This window comes from Enhydra lutris, unplaced genomic scaffold (assembly GCF_002288905.1).
Source record: "Enhydra lutris kenyoni isolate GAN:26980312 unplaced genomic scaffold, ASM228890v2 scaffoldscaffold21, whole genome shotgun sequence".
Lineage (NCBI taxonomy): Eukaryota > Metazoa > Chordata > Mammalia > Carnivora > Mustelidae > Enhydra > Enhydra lutris.
The window spans coordinates 27,380,613-27,394,038 of NW_019154105.1; positions in this window are offsets into that span (position 1 = coordinate 27,380,613).

The following is a 13,426-nucleotide window of genomic DNA, read 5'->3' on the forward strand; positions in this document are numbered from 1 at the left end:
GGGGGGAATAATTTCCTTGGGTGGGAAGAATAGTCTTCCAGTGCATAAAAAGCTGTATTCCTTCTGTATCATTATGGAGCATATATGCAAATGCAGTTTGGAAAGTTGCTAATTAGCCTGGAGGAGCCGTGTGGTTAGAAGTTAAGAGTCTGGGGCTCTGTGGCCAGATTGTCTGGTTCGAAACTTGTCTCTTCCCTTCTTTGTGACTTTGGAGAAATTGTTACACTAGTGTGTGCCTTTGATAGTTTCATCAGTGTAATGAGAATAATACATTTGTAGTGAGGACTTCAACGAGTTATTGTCTACAAAATGCTTAGGACAGAGCCTGGGGCATACAAAGCACTCGGCAGAGGGTACCCATGATTATTTTGGTGGCAAACTTCTCATGTCTCTGTTGCTTGCGATCCATGAGCCATCCTCTACCGGCCAACAGAGGAGGAACAGGACAGTTCCCACAGGGTATACGTTAAGGGAGCCTTCTTCCAAACACCCGCCCCAGAAAGGATTTTCCTAAATCATCTGGTCTTTGAGGTCATTGGCAGGTTTGTGGTTCCGTTCTGCCAGCTGAGGAATTTATCTTTTTGCATGCTGTATCACATCTGTATCACATCTGCATCACATCTATATCACATCTGTATCACATCTGCATCGCATCTATATCACATCTGTATCACAACAGTACACATCTATATCACATCTATATTGCATCTGTATCGCATCTGTATCACATCTGTATCACATCTGCATCACATCTATATCACATCTGTATCACAACTGTACACATCTATATCACATCCTATATCGCATCTGTATTGCATCTGTATCACATCTATATCACATCTATATCACATCTATATCGCATCTGTATTGCATCTGTATCACATCTATATCACATCTGTATCACATCTGCATCACATCTGTATTGCATCTATATCACATCTGTATCACAACTGTACACATCTATATCACATCTATATCGCATCTGTATCGCATCTGTATCAAATCTGTATCACATCTATATCACATCTGTATCACATATATATCACATCTATATCACATCTGTAACACATCTGTATCGCATCTGCATTGCATCTGTATCACATCTGTATCACAACTACACATCTATATCACATCTATATCGCATCTGTATCGCATCTGTATCGCATCTGTATCACATCTATATCACATCTGTATCACATCTATATTACATCTGTATCACATCTATAGCTCTGCATTGGGCCCACTGGCCTGATTCTTGGGCTATGTGAGGGTTTACACACTCCTAGGCTAAATTATTGCTGTCTTCCAGAACAAGAACCAGGCAATTCAAAGATTTTGGAACTTCCAGAAAATGGGTGATATCCTATGCTATCATGTAGTCATGCTATCATATCCTATGCTATCATAAGTTCTTTGATTGACCTAAAATACCATATACCAAAAAAGGGTACAAACAGTAAGCGAACCACTTCGTGAGTTGTCACAAAGTGAGGAAACATGTATTACCATCGTCCTAAGATTAAAGTCACGACGGGAACCTTGAACTTTGAACTTCGCCCCTCACCCATTCTCTTTCCAAATGATCACTGCTTCTCTCTCACTCAGAGCTAACCACTGTCCTGATTTCTAACATGATAAATTAGTTTTCTTGGTTTTGAAACTTAAATACATGGAATAACAGAGAATAAATTTGCAACTTGTTTCTTTCATTTTATATTAGAACCAAAACAATCACGTAAGCCGTTGTATGTAGTTTGTTCTGAACATAGATTTCATGCTCCCTTTGGCAGCACATATACTAAAATTGAACATAGATTTTAATGTCTTTTTTTATATTTTTTAGATTTTATTTATTTATTTGAGGAAGAAAGAGTGAGCATGAGCAGAGGGAAGCAGAGGGACAGGGAGGAGCTTGCTCCCAGCTGAGCAGGGAGCCCCACATGGGGCTCGATCCCAGGACCCTGGGGTCATGATCCGAGCCGAAGGCAGACGCCTAACTGACTGAGCCACCCAGGTGCCCCTATGTAAGCATTTCTTTTTTTTTTTTAATTTTTTTATAAACATATAGTGTATTATTAGCCCCAGGAGTACAGGTCTGTGAATCGCCAGGTTCACACACTTCACAGCACTCCCCATAGCACACACCCTCTATGTAGGCATTTCTGATGAGTATATAACTAGTGGGGAAATGATCAATCACTGGGTATCTGTATGATAAAACCAATCAATTTTCCACAGTATTTGTACCAAATTGCACTTGTGCTATACACGCATGAGTTCCAGTTGCTCCTTATTCTCATCAAAACTGGGTATTGTCAGTCATTTTATTCTAGGGTGAGAATAGGAGTGTCTCCCTGGGATTCTGATTTGCATCTTTCAGATGATTAACTGTTATGAATCATCAGATGCTTAATTAGTGAACCTCAAATGCTTAGTTGTATGAAATCTTTTATCTAGGAAGATTATATGAATTATATGATTTTTTCTTATTTTATAAATACAGTAGATTGCATTGATTGATTTTCAAAAGTGAAACCAATTTTTCATTTCTGGAATAAGCCCAATTTTTGATGATCTTTATATTTTGGTTCAATTTGATGTGATAATTTAGAGCTTTGTACCTATGTCTTAAAAGAAATTGACTTACAATACTTTTTCCTGTAGAGTTCCTAGGTTACAATGACACTATAAAACAAGATTCCAAGTGTTAGTGTATCTCTTCCTTCAGTGTTTGGAAGGACTCATTGGTAGGGACACCTAGGCTTGAAGTTTTGTTTTATTTTGCTTCGTAGGAGGGTTTTGCTGCTATTGTTAACTTCTTGGGCAGAACATTAGGAAAGCGCTCATAATTACACAGCAATACATTTCCAAACTGAGTATAAAGCCACGAGGCCAGCTCCCAGATTGAGAAACACAATCAGAACATAATCAGCACATAATCAACATTCCAGTGGCGTTTTCTGGTCTTATTCCAGCCATTAGCTCCCTACCCACGGGTAACTGCTCTCCTGAATTCTGAGACCATTATTTAGTTTTGCAGTATTGGTACTTGATTGGATATCTGTTGAGACTTACTTTTTGATTCAGTATATGGTTAGTTTTGGTATTGTTTTGTGTTTGCTTAAAAAATAAATTGCCTATTTTGAAGTTGCTGAAAGCAGTGTCCTATGTGTCAAGTTAGTCAAGTTTGATAATTGTGTTGATCACATGTTGAGCAGCTTTCATGCCCAGTTGTTGGCTTGTTCTATCGGTCAGTGAGAGAGATGGGATAAAATCTCCAACTATGCAGACTTGTCAGTTTCTCCTTTCGGTCCTATCACTTTTGGCTTCTTATATCTCGAAGTCATGTTACAAGGTTCATAAGATTCAGAATTATTTTATTTTCTTGGTGGATTGAACATTTTACAGCTATGAAATCTCCCTCCTTATCTTCAGTAATGTTAATTGTCTTGAAATCCATTTTGTCTGATGTTAGAAGTGCTTTACCAGCCTTGTCTTTGGTAATGTTTGCAATGACTCATTTTAATCTACCCTATTATTTAAATATTTTGGTATTAAGAGTTGCCTCTTATAGGCAGCATATAGTTAGGGTTGTGTTGTTGTTGTTCTAAAGATCTTTGTCTTTTAAGTCATGTAATTTGTCCATTTGCAATGAATCTAATTCCTGATGTATTTGGGTTTACATGTACCATCTTACTGTATGTATTATACTATGTATCCTGTGTTTATCTCTTTTCTTTTCTTTTTTTGCTTATCTCTTGTCTTCTCTTCATTTTCATTAGTTAGATTACTCCATTGCTTCCCTTTTATTAACTTGTCCTACATGTTCTGTACCATTTATATCTGATAGGATTTCAATTCAGCCTGAACAATTTCCTTTAATATTTCTCATACTACAAAACTGCTGGGAACATATTTTCTTGATTTTCAGTTATCTGAAAATGTCTTTGCCTTTATTTTTGAAGGATATTTGCACTGAGTATAGAAATTCTGGGTTAACAATCTTATTATTGATTTTAGCTTTCTGAAGGTATTGGTCCAAGGTCTTCTCGACTTCTTTGTGTTTGATGAGGAGTGAAGGTTACTGAAATGATTGTTCTCCTGTATGTAGTGCTTGGTTTTTTTTACCCTGCTACTTTTGTGATTTTCTTTTTCTTTAGTTTTCAGCAGTTTGACTATGATGTGCCTAGGCATGGTTTTACTCGTATGTATCTTATTTCAGGTTTCCTAAACTTCTTAAACCTACAAATGTATGTGTTACACTAATTTGGGGGAAAATCTAGCCTCTGGTTCTTTGTGGGTTTTTGGTTTGTCTTTTTTCTTTTTGTCTCATTTTTCCCATTTTTTCCATCTGAAACTCCAATCATACGTATTTTAGATCTTTGCTGGTGTCCCATAGATGCATGAGTTTCTATTCATTTCTTAAAAATTTTCCTGTTTTTCATATTGGATTAATATTCATTAATCTATCTTCATTTTTATTGAATCTTCTTCTTGTGAACTTTTAATTTGAGATATTTTGTACTCCTAGAATTCCCATTTGGATGTATTTTATAGTTCTTATTCTTCTATTGAGATCTCCCATCTTTTCCCTTCTAATGACCACGTTTTCTTTTATGTTTTTAGCCAGTCATTATATCCACTTTAAAATTCTTATCTGCTAATTCTAACATCTGGATCACCTCAAGACCAGTCTCCATTGATAATCTTATCTTCTGAGATTTGGTTATATTTTATTGATTCTTCATAAGTCAAGTAAGTTGGGGTTGTATCCTGGACATTGTGATTGTTTTGTTGTGGAAATTCTGTATTCTGTTATATTCCTCCAAAGGGTGTTGGTTAATTTGCTTAGGTTCAAATAGCAAATTCTGTCCATTGTGTGGCACCTCACATTTCAGTAGTTTGATCTTTAGCTGGGTTACTGGCAGCCTGCCCTGCATATGCGTGATTCAAGGATTGGCTTAACATTTGGACAGAGTTTATGTGCAGAATTTGGGATTTCTCCTTCCTGGCTCTGTTTCTGGGATTCCCCTTCACTTTCTAGAGGATGTGGTTGCCCTGAAATCTGATTTCTGGTTATTAGAAAGGCTGCAGAGTTTCTTAAAGTTTTACTCATCTCATGTGGTGCAGACTGGAGCATCACAAAAAGCTAAAAAGCTCAACTCAACTAAAAGCTGTCAAAAATGAAAACCTTTTTCTGTGCCATTCTCTTAACTCAGGTGTCAACTAACCTTCAGACTCTGCCTGTTTTTGCCTGCTCTTCAGTGTTTTCAGGTCATTATTTGTTTTTAATTTATCTCTAGTATTTTATGGTTTCTACTTTAACATGTGGTTGCTTTTTAAGGTTTTCTGTCTCATTTATTTGAGAGATTTTACTTGTATATTGCTTTGTATTTGTCCTGCGTGGGTCTTGAATTGGGGCCTCCTATTTTCATTAGTTTAGGAAAATTCTTAAGCATTGTTTTTAAAATATTCCCTCTGCCATGTCCTCTGTCCTCTTTTTCCAGGTCTGAAATTATTGGTATTTTAGACCTTTTCACTGTGCTGTAAATCTCTTGACTTGTTTCTATGTTTTCCACCTTTTTTTTTTTCTTTTTTAGTTTCTTGGTTCTTCAGTCTAGATTTTTTTTTTTTAGTCTAGATGTTTTCTTTCTTTATTTTATTTTATTTTATTTATTTATTTGACAGACAGAGATTACAAGTAGGCAGAGAGGCAGTCAGAGAGAGGAGGAAGCAGGTTCCCTGCTGAGCAGAGAGCCTGATGTGGGGCTCGATCCCAGGACCCTGGGATCATGACCCGAGCCGAAGGCAGAGGCTTTGACCCACTGAGCCACCCAGGTGCCACAGTCTAGATGTTTTCTGATGTATTTTTTATTCATTAATTCTGTCTTGGTTGGGCTTATTACTCTTCTGTGAACTCCTATCCTCTGGGTTATTAATTTCATCTATTAAAATTTTCAGTTCTATAATTTCCATTGGATTCTTTTTTTACAGTTTCCACTTCTCTGCTGAAATACTCTCTCATAAATATAATTTATAGTTATTTAAAGGCCACATCAGTTAATCCTCATATCCAAATTTCTTATGGGCCCTTTTTCTATTGTTTTTTTTTTTCCTTTCTTAATAAAAAAGTCTAGCCCCTTTTTGTAGGTTTGGTTATTTTTGAATGATTAACATTAAATAATATTGTGTACAAGAAATCATAGATATAGTGTAAAGTTCTGTATGATATTTCTTTAATAAAAGAAAGATCACTTCATGGTTTCAATAGTCTTACAGATACTGGATATAAAGAAGTGGAGCAAAGACAGCTGGGAAAATGGGTTCTGGTCTTGCAACTTTGAGGACTAAAACTGCTCCATCTGTCTTTCAGGGAATGGCACATCTCGTAGTTGCTTCTTACTGATGCTCTGTGCCAATCAGCTTTTTACTTATTGACATATAAACAATGTAAAATGACAATCTAGGAACACCTGGGTGGCTCAGTTAAGCTTCTGCCTACAGCTCAGGTCATGATCCCTGGGTCCTAGAATTGAGTCCCACACCAGGCTCCTTGCCCAGTGGGGAGCCTGCGTCTTCCTCTGCCTATTCTGTCTGCCATTTACCATGCTTGTACCCTGTCCCTCTCTAACAAATAAATAAATCATAAATAAATAAATAAATAAATAAATAAAATGACAATCTACCCCAAATCATCATGATATTATAGATCTCATACCCATCTGTTTCCTCCTGTCTGTTTCAGTATATTTCCATTCAGATTTCTGAAGAAGAGAGTGCAAGAGGCTCAGTGAAGTCTATGGATTGGTACCCACTGGGACAGGTGCGTACCATGGGTTAGTCAGTCATAGCAGTACCATAGGTGTGAACTCACATATTCAAAAAGGGCAGAAGGACTTACCGAGAAGTAAGTCTCCGCAGGCATGCCTGGGTGGCTCAGCTGGTTGGGTGTCCGAATCTTGACTTCAGCCCATGTCACAGTCTCAGCGTCATGAGATGAAGCCCTACATTGGGCTCGATGCTGAGCATGGAACCTGCTTAAGACTCTCTCCCTCCAAGGTCCCTGGGTGGCTCAGTCATGTAAGGGTCTGCCTTTGGTTCGGGTCATAATCTTAGTGTCCTGGGATTGAGCCCCACGTCGGGCTCCTTGTTCAGTGGGGAGCCTCTTTCTCCCTCTCCCTCTTCCTGCCACTACCCTATTTGTGCTGTCAAATAAATAAAATCTTAAAAATATGGAGCACTGGGTGTGGTGCAAAAACAATGAATACTGTTACGCTGAAAAGAAATTAAAAAAAATATATATATATATATATTCTTACTCCAGTGACCTCAATTTCATGGCTGAAGTGTAACCAACCCATATGTTACCACTTCTGAAAATCAGCTGATCCCTGAACTCTGTGTTTCCCCAGGATTTGATAAAATTAGCAGAAGGGGGGCACCGGGAAGTCCATCAGAGACCCAAGCAGCATACATAGGGCTTACATGCCTCACCCCTCCTTGTGGCAACCTTTTCTCCATATCACATGGCCCCCTACCAAGCTGCTGGAGGTGGAGACATCTGCCCGAGTTTAACCCTCACTCTCCCACCCTCCAGCCACGTGACTTAGCACAAGCTACGTAAACATTCCAAACCTCAGCTTCTTTGGTATACTTCCCATGATTCTTGAAAGGTGTCTCAGGAGACCAGGGTCAAACACTGGTGTTTACACAGTATAAAACCTCACTAGTTGCCTTCTCTTCTGAAAGGAGTTAAATATGGTCAGGTAGCCACCAACTGGCCTTCCTGTCTCCTACCTCCCTTGAATCCGTTACAGTTTGCTAGCAATTAAGTCTCAAAATCCACGAGTACATACATGACATCAGTGTAGAAGGTAGCAAAGATGATTGTGTTGAACCAGAAAGTCTCATTTATTTTTTTCTTGCTCATTGTCACGGGTCTGTCACCTGCAATGTCATCTCACTGTGGTCAGAACTGAAAAAGTACTTGACCTCAAAGACCCTTAAAAGCCTGCTCCTTTATATCCCCAAATCTCCATGCCGGAGCAACAGGGAGAGAGGGTTGTAGGTGCCTTCTAGCAACTTACCCTGAGGATGGCGGTGGGCTAGGGGGGAGACCTAAGTCCTCCAACTGCTTAGCTGCAAAGGTTGTGACAATTGGACAGTACTGGGTCTCTGCTAGCCCACGCTCTCCCTGCGCCTGGGATTGGGGTCTCTGGAAATCTGTCAGTAGGGGAACTGTTTTCCGAGCACTGTCTACACGTTGGCCCTGCTTCATGGCTCCTCCCGCCGCCGCTGGAGGTTCCCCACCCCTAAATCTCCCTGCCACCCTGTCTGACCCTTCATCTCCCAGCACTCAGCTTCCCACTCCCCTTGCAGAACCCCTGGGGGTCTTCCTCCCATGGGTGTCCTCCCCTCTATGAAAATGCTTAGTGGCTGGGCCTGGGGAAGGATACTCCTGGAAGACTGACCTCCCATCTCTCTCTTGTGGGGAGTGGGCTGGGGTGCTCTGCACCTGTCACTTCCATCTGGTGAGTGGACAGGCTTAGGGCCAGTCTCCAAAGGAAGGCAGAGGGTGCCTGCCTCCCTCCAGGAGAGGGAAAAGAGGGCATTTCTCACTGGCTAGAAGCCTCGCACTATGTGGGAGTTTTGAACTATAGTCGGATGTCCTCAGAGTGAACTCTGGGGATCTGGGAGGCCATTCCTCCACGACGGAACGTGCTTTACCATCTCCTGCTTGATGTAGCTGCCTCGGTATATTTCATATCCTTTTTCCTGAGATATTTCTTCTGTTGGCATCTTTTTGGTCAATTACATATCTCTTCATGACAACCACAAACTCCCTGTCTTAAAAAGCCCAGTCTCTCTACTGTCCCTATATCCTATCTCTGTGTACACTGTAGCACCTAAGAGTCAACCCCCGCCGAGTCCCCAGCTATCCCTATAATGCCGTATTCTCCAAAGGATCTCTTGGCACCGGGTGTCTTTCTGGTCTACCACTTATCAGTGGCTCATGCCACTTAACACCAATGGGCACAGACCCCCACGCCCAGAGATCCTTCCAGATTTTTCAATCTGTCGATTTTCTATTTATCCCAGTCCCCCACTCTTGCACACTTAAAATTATTTTAATGCCTCTGTTCCCAATTTCACATAAGAGTTGTGCCTAACGTACAGTTGAAGTCTGTTGCTACAATGATCGCACTGCAAATGTGAAAATCAACCTCGATGAGAGAAATATAGGAGGAGGAATTTGAAGCATTAGTGAGCACTCAGACATGCAGAATAGGGTGCTAAAAGGCACGTATTATTCTATTAGGATGATCTGTGATGGAGTCATAACTCCTGTCCAAATCCCACTCTCAAGAAGGTGTGGGTAGCAGCCCCCACGGGTAATGAAGCCAAAATAAAAAATAAGCAAGTAGACGAAATGGAGTGGCTTTTTTTTTAAGAGATGGAGGGAGGGAGGAAGACAGAGAGAGAGAGAGAGAGAGAGAGAGAGAGAAGTGGGGAGGGGCAGAGGGAGAGAATCTTAAGCAGTCTCCACGCCCAGCACGGAGCCTGCTGTGAGGTTCAATCTCACGACCCCGAGACCTGACCTGAGCCAAAATCAGGAGCCGGACGCTTAACTGACTGAGCCACTCAGCCGCCCAGAAATGCGGGGGCTTTTAATATACTATTGAAAGTTGGCCACAACTTTTTGGTGAATGAGTTCACTGATTCTGAGTACAGCTGCAACTCTCATCATCACATTTATCCCGAGATTCCTAGAAAACACTAGTTTGAATTTCAGATATTCAAATTTCAGCAATTCTGAGATGTCTCGGCTACAAAGTGCCAGAGGCAAAAAAATAAACAAACAAAAAACAAAACAAAAAACCCTCCTCAGCTTACCTTCTCATCGCCCCGGCTCTTCACAGCCCACATGCTTCAGAGAGTGATTGCAAAGGCGTTATTTCCAAAGGACTGAATACATTTCCTCAGAAGAGATTACATTTTAAATGATGTTTTTAAAAAATTTCCATTTAATTACTGTAGACAATTTGTTCTCAGTTTCCAATTATTATTGTCAGCATAGCCCACTTACTCACTATAATTTCTGAACAAGGACTTGTACACAGGGGACGGTTTTGGGTTTTGTTACGGCAATTAAAGATAAATGTTACGAACAGATTCTGGGGGGAAATAAACCCAACTGTCTGCTGCTGAATGTGCCAAGAGCAGTGAGCGTGCTCTGTTTGGGATTCCCTTCTGCCCCAAGGGCTTAGGCTAGTAAACAGGGCCAGGAAGCTCTTGTATCATTTCCGCACGCGTTAGGTTTTTCCCCTTCCAAGCTGTCACTAGGTTCCATGGGTAATTCTTCTCTAAAGGGATCACAGAAGCTTCTCTCTCATCTTCTACCTGGAAGTTCTTCTTCACACAAAGATATGGGGAGAAGGTTCAGGCGAGTCAAAAGGGGGGATGTGTGTTGCTCCATGGGGAGCACGTCCTCCTGCCTCCCTGTGGGTTCAGACGAATCAAGAAAGGTGCTGTCCAGGAGCTCCCTCTCCTTCTCACCCCTCTAGCTCTGGGGTGGAGTCCCTGATCTTCCATCTTTTCCTGCAGGTAATGTTTTCCATTTTCCGTTCACTGTGCCTCTTTGTCCCATTATTTCAAAGAGCTGTCTTTAAAAATGTGCTTCCAGGGGCGCCTGGGTGGCTCAGTGGGTTAAGCCTCTGCCTTTGGCTCAGGTCATGATCTCAAGGTCCTGGGATCCAGCCCCGAATCCAGCTCTCTGCTCAGCAGGGAGCCTGCTTCCCCCCACCCTCTCTCTGCCTACTTATGTTGTCAAATAAATAAATAAAATCTTTTTTAAAAAATGTGCTTCCGTTGGAGCAACCATCCTGTAACCTCTTGCTTTCATAGGTCTGTGGCAATGCAGCTCAAGCTGGGTGTGTGCATGTGTGTGTGCGTGCGCGTGTGTGTGGAGCAGGCATTAGTCATCTATTCCCTCCCCGGAGCATCCTGCTCATTACATTGCTGGAGAACTTCATTTCAAGGACTGGGGTTTTTATGCGGACTAGTATTGCCCAGAGAAACCCACCTCGTGTTCCTGCTTTGTAGGGTTGCACAAAGTGCCTCGTGACTTTCTGCTGTTCCCTGTGGCCCAGGTTGGGCCCGTCCTACCGCTGGCCCTCTCCCAGTGCTTGCAGTCCATATAGAATGAAGCTTTTCCTTCATCTCCACCAACTGTCTCTGTAGGCGTCTGCAAGAGGATTTTCCAGAGTTGAGCCCAGCTTCGGTCCAAATGATAGCGGAAAGCCCATCTGCGTCACCAATTTAAAATGGTGTACCTGGAGATTCTGTGTTTTAGGAACCTTGTCTTCTACCTCCTGTCTTGCCTTCAAGCTCCTGGGAGTCTTAAAAAGTCTGGGTCGGTCCTTGTGGGTTCTCTGATCTTTACATGAAGTTTCTTAGGTCCTCACGATTTTCTGCCCTGCACGGTCTTGTGACTTGCTTCCTTCTACGTGCATTTTCGGGGCACCTGTGCTGTGCCAGAGGTCCTGCCATCGGCGAGCTGATACTCCACCATCAGACAAGTTCAGAGTGGTAAGCGGGGCTGATGCTTGCTAGAGACTAATTGGACAGTAGTACCAGAGGCAGTGAAGTGGGCACTTCTGCCTGGCTCTGGCATTTTCCAAGCACTCAATTATTAGCTCAGAGTTTTAGAAATCCACAGCGTATGGTTGCATATCTTTTTAATTCACTGTCTGGCTGAGGGTTTGTACTGTACCTGGAACTGTTCCAGATTAAGAGACTAGAGAGAGGCAGGACAGCTACGTATGGTGCTTTTCCCCGGATTATGAATAAAATTGTTATCAAGGCCAATATTGGTATGAAGAGAGAGATTTTAATCTAGACTGTTTATTAGGTTATAGAACTGTATCAATGTGAAATTTCTTGAGTGTGATCATTGTATCATGGTTCTTAAACTGTCCTTGTTTCAAAATACTAGGTATAAAGCATCATAATGTAATTTACTCTTGGTTCAGGAAGAAAAGTGTATCTATCCACAGAGAGAAGTGTACGTATGTACAGACACACACACACACACACACACACACATACTCAGAATGCCACAGAAAAGGTGGCAAAACGTTGACAAGCAGAAAATCTAGGTGATAGGTATATGGATGGGTTGAAGTTCATTATATTTCTTGAATTTTTTTTCTGTAGCTTTGATTCTTCGGTATAAAGAGTTCGGTGGTGGGGGGGGGTACCAAAAAGTAAAAGAGAAAATACTTTAAAACTACCTTACGTGGTTTTTGAAGCAAAATCCCAAGAAGAGAAGAAAGAACTCACGAATCGGTTCTGAAACCAAACACAAATACTTTTTATTTATGGGATATCATTTTACATCAATTCCATTAAAACCTAAAACCAGTTTGCTGTACTCAAGTTAGGTGGCAGAACAGGGTTTCAGTTAAGCTGGAGTCACAGAACTTGCACGCGTCTATGGGCGGAATGCAGACACTGACCACACAAAGCGTTCACAGTCACAGGCTGGCTGCCGTCCGTTTAACAGTAACCCCCCAGGGAAAGGCCTTAGGATGAAAAGCAACCCACGTTTTGGTCTCATTTACAGACACCCAACACTTAGTTGGTCAATGAATTTTATACATTTATTATACAACATATGAAAGAATAAAAGATAAGGCTTACAGAGGTATTTTAGCAGTTGTAAGAATAAAAACCAAGGGCACACACTAACTCGGAAAGCTTTCCGTATAAACTTCAAAAGCACTGTTAAAATGGAGACGGACAGGCAACAGATGTGTGTTGTTAAAAGAGAAGGTTAGAGGCTTGTCTAGTCGGATTTGTAAAAACTTAATTCAGAGTTCATGCTTTGAAAAGGCTGCATGTAACATTATAGTGGGTGTTTATGGCAAATCCAATCGTGAAATTTCTGACCTACCAGTAAACACCGCAAAGTTGTATCATGACGATGGAGTATTGCAATGTGTAGTTCAAGACACCGTGGGAAGAGAGAAAGGGTGTAGACAGGTAAGAAAGAAAAACCAGAAGAAGGCACCCTAATTTCTTGAACATTAGCCAGTAAGTTAAGTGTCTGATGACTGCTCAATTTTATGTAACTTAGGGACATTTTTTAAAAGAAAAGCATCTTGTTACTCGTTTGGCCCCTTTTCGTCTCCCTAAAAATAACTGCATAAAATCAAGAGCCAAGGGCAAGCAGTCCACAGGCACAGAGGCTTCTTTTTCAAGGGAGCTCGAAAACCATTTGGAGTCTTCTAAATGTACGAGATCGTCACTGCTTGGGAATACTTACTTTCCATATTCCAGATCACGAATAGTTTTCCCTTGGGTTTTTCCCCCCGATCATCAAAATGTTCACAGCGGCTGAAATGGACCATCTCCCCGTAACCAT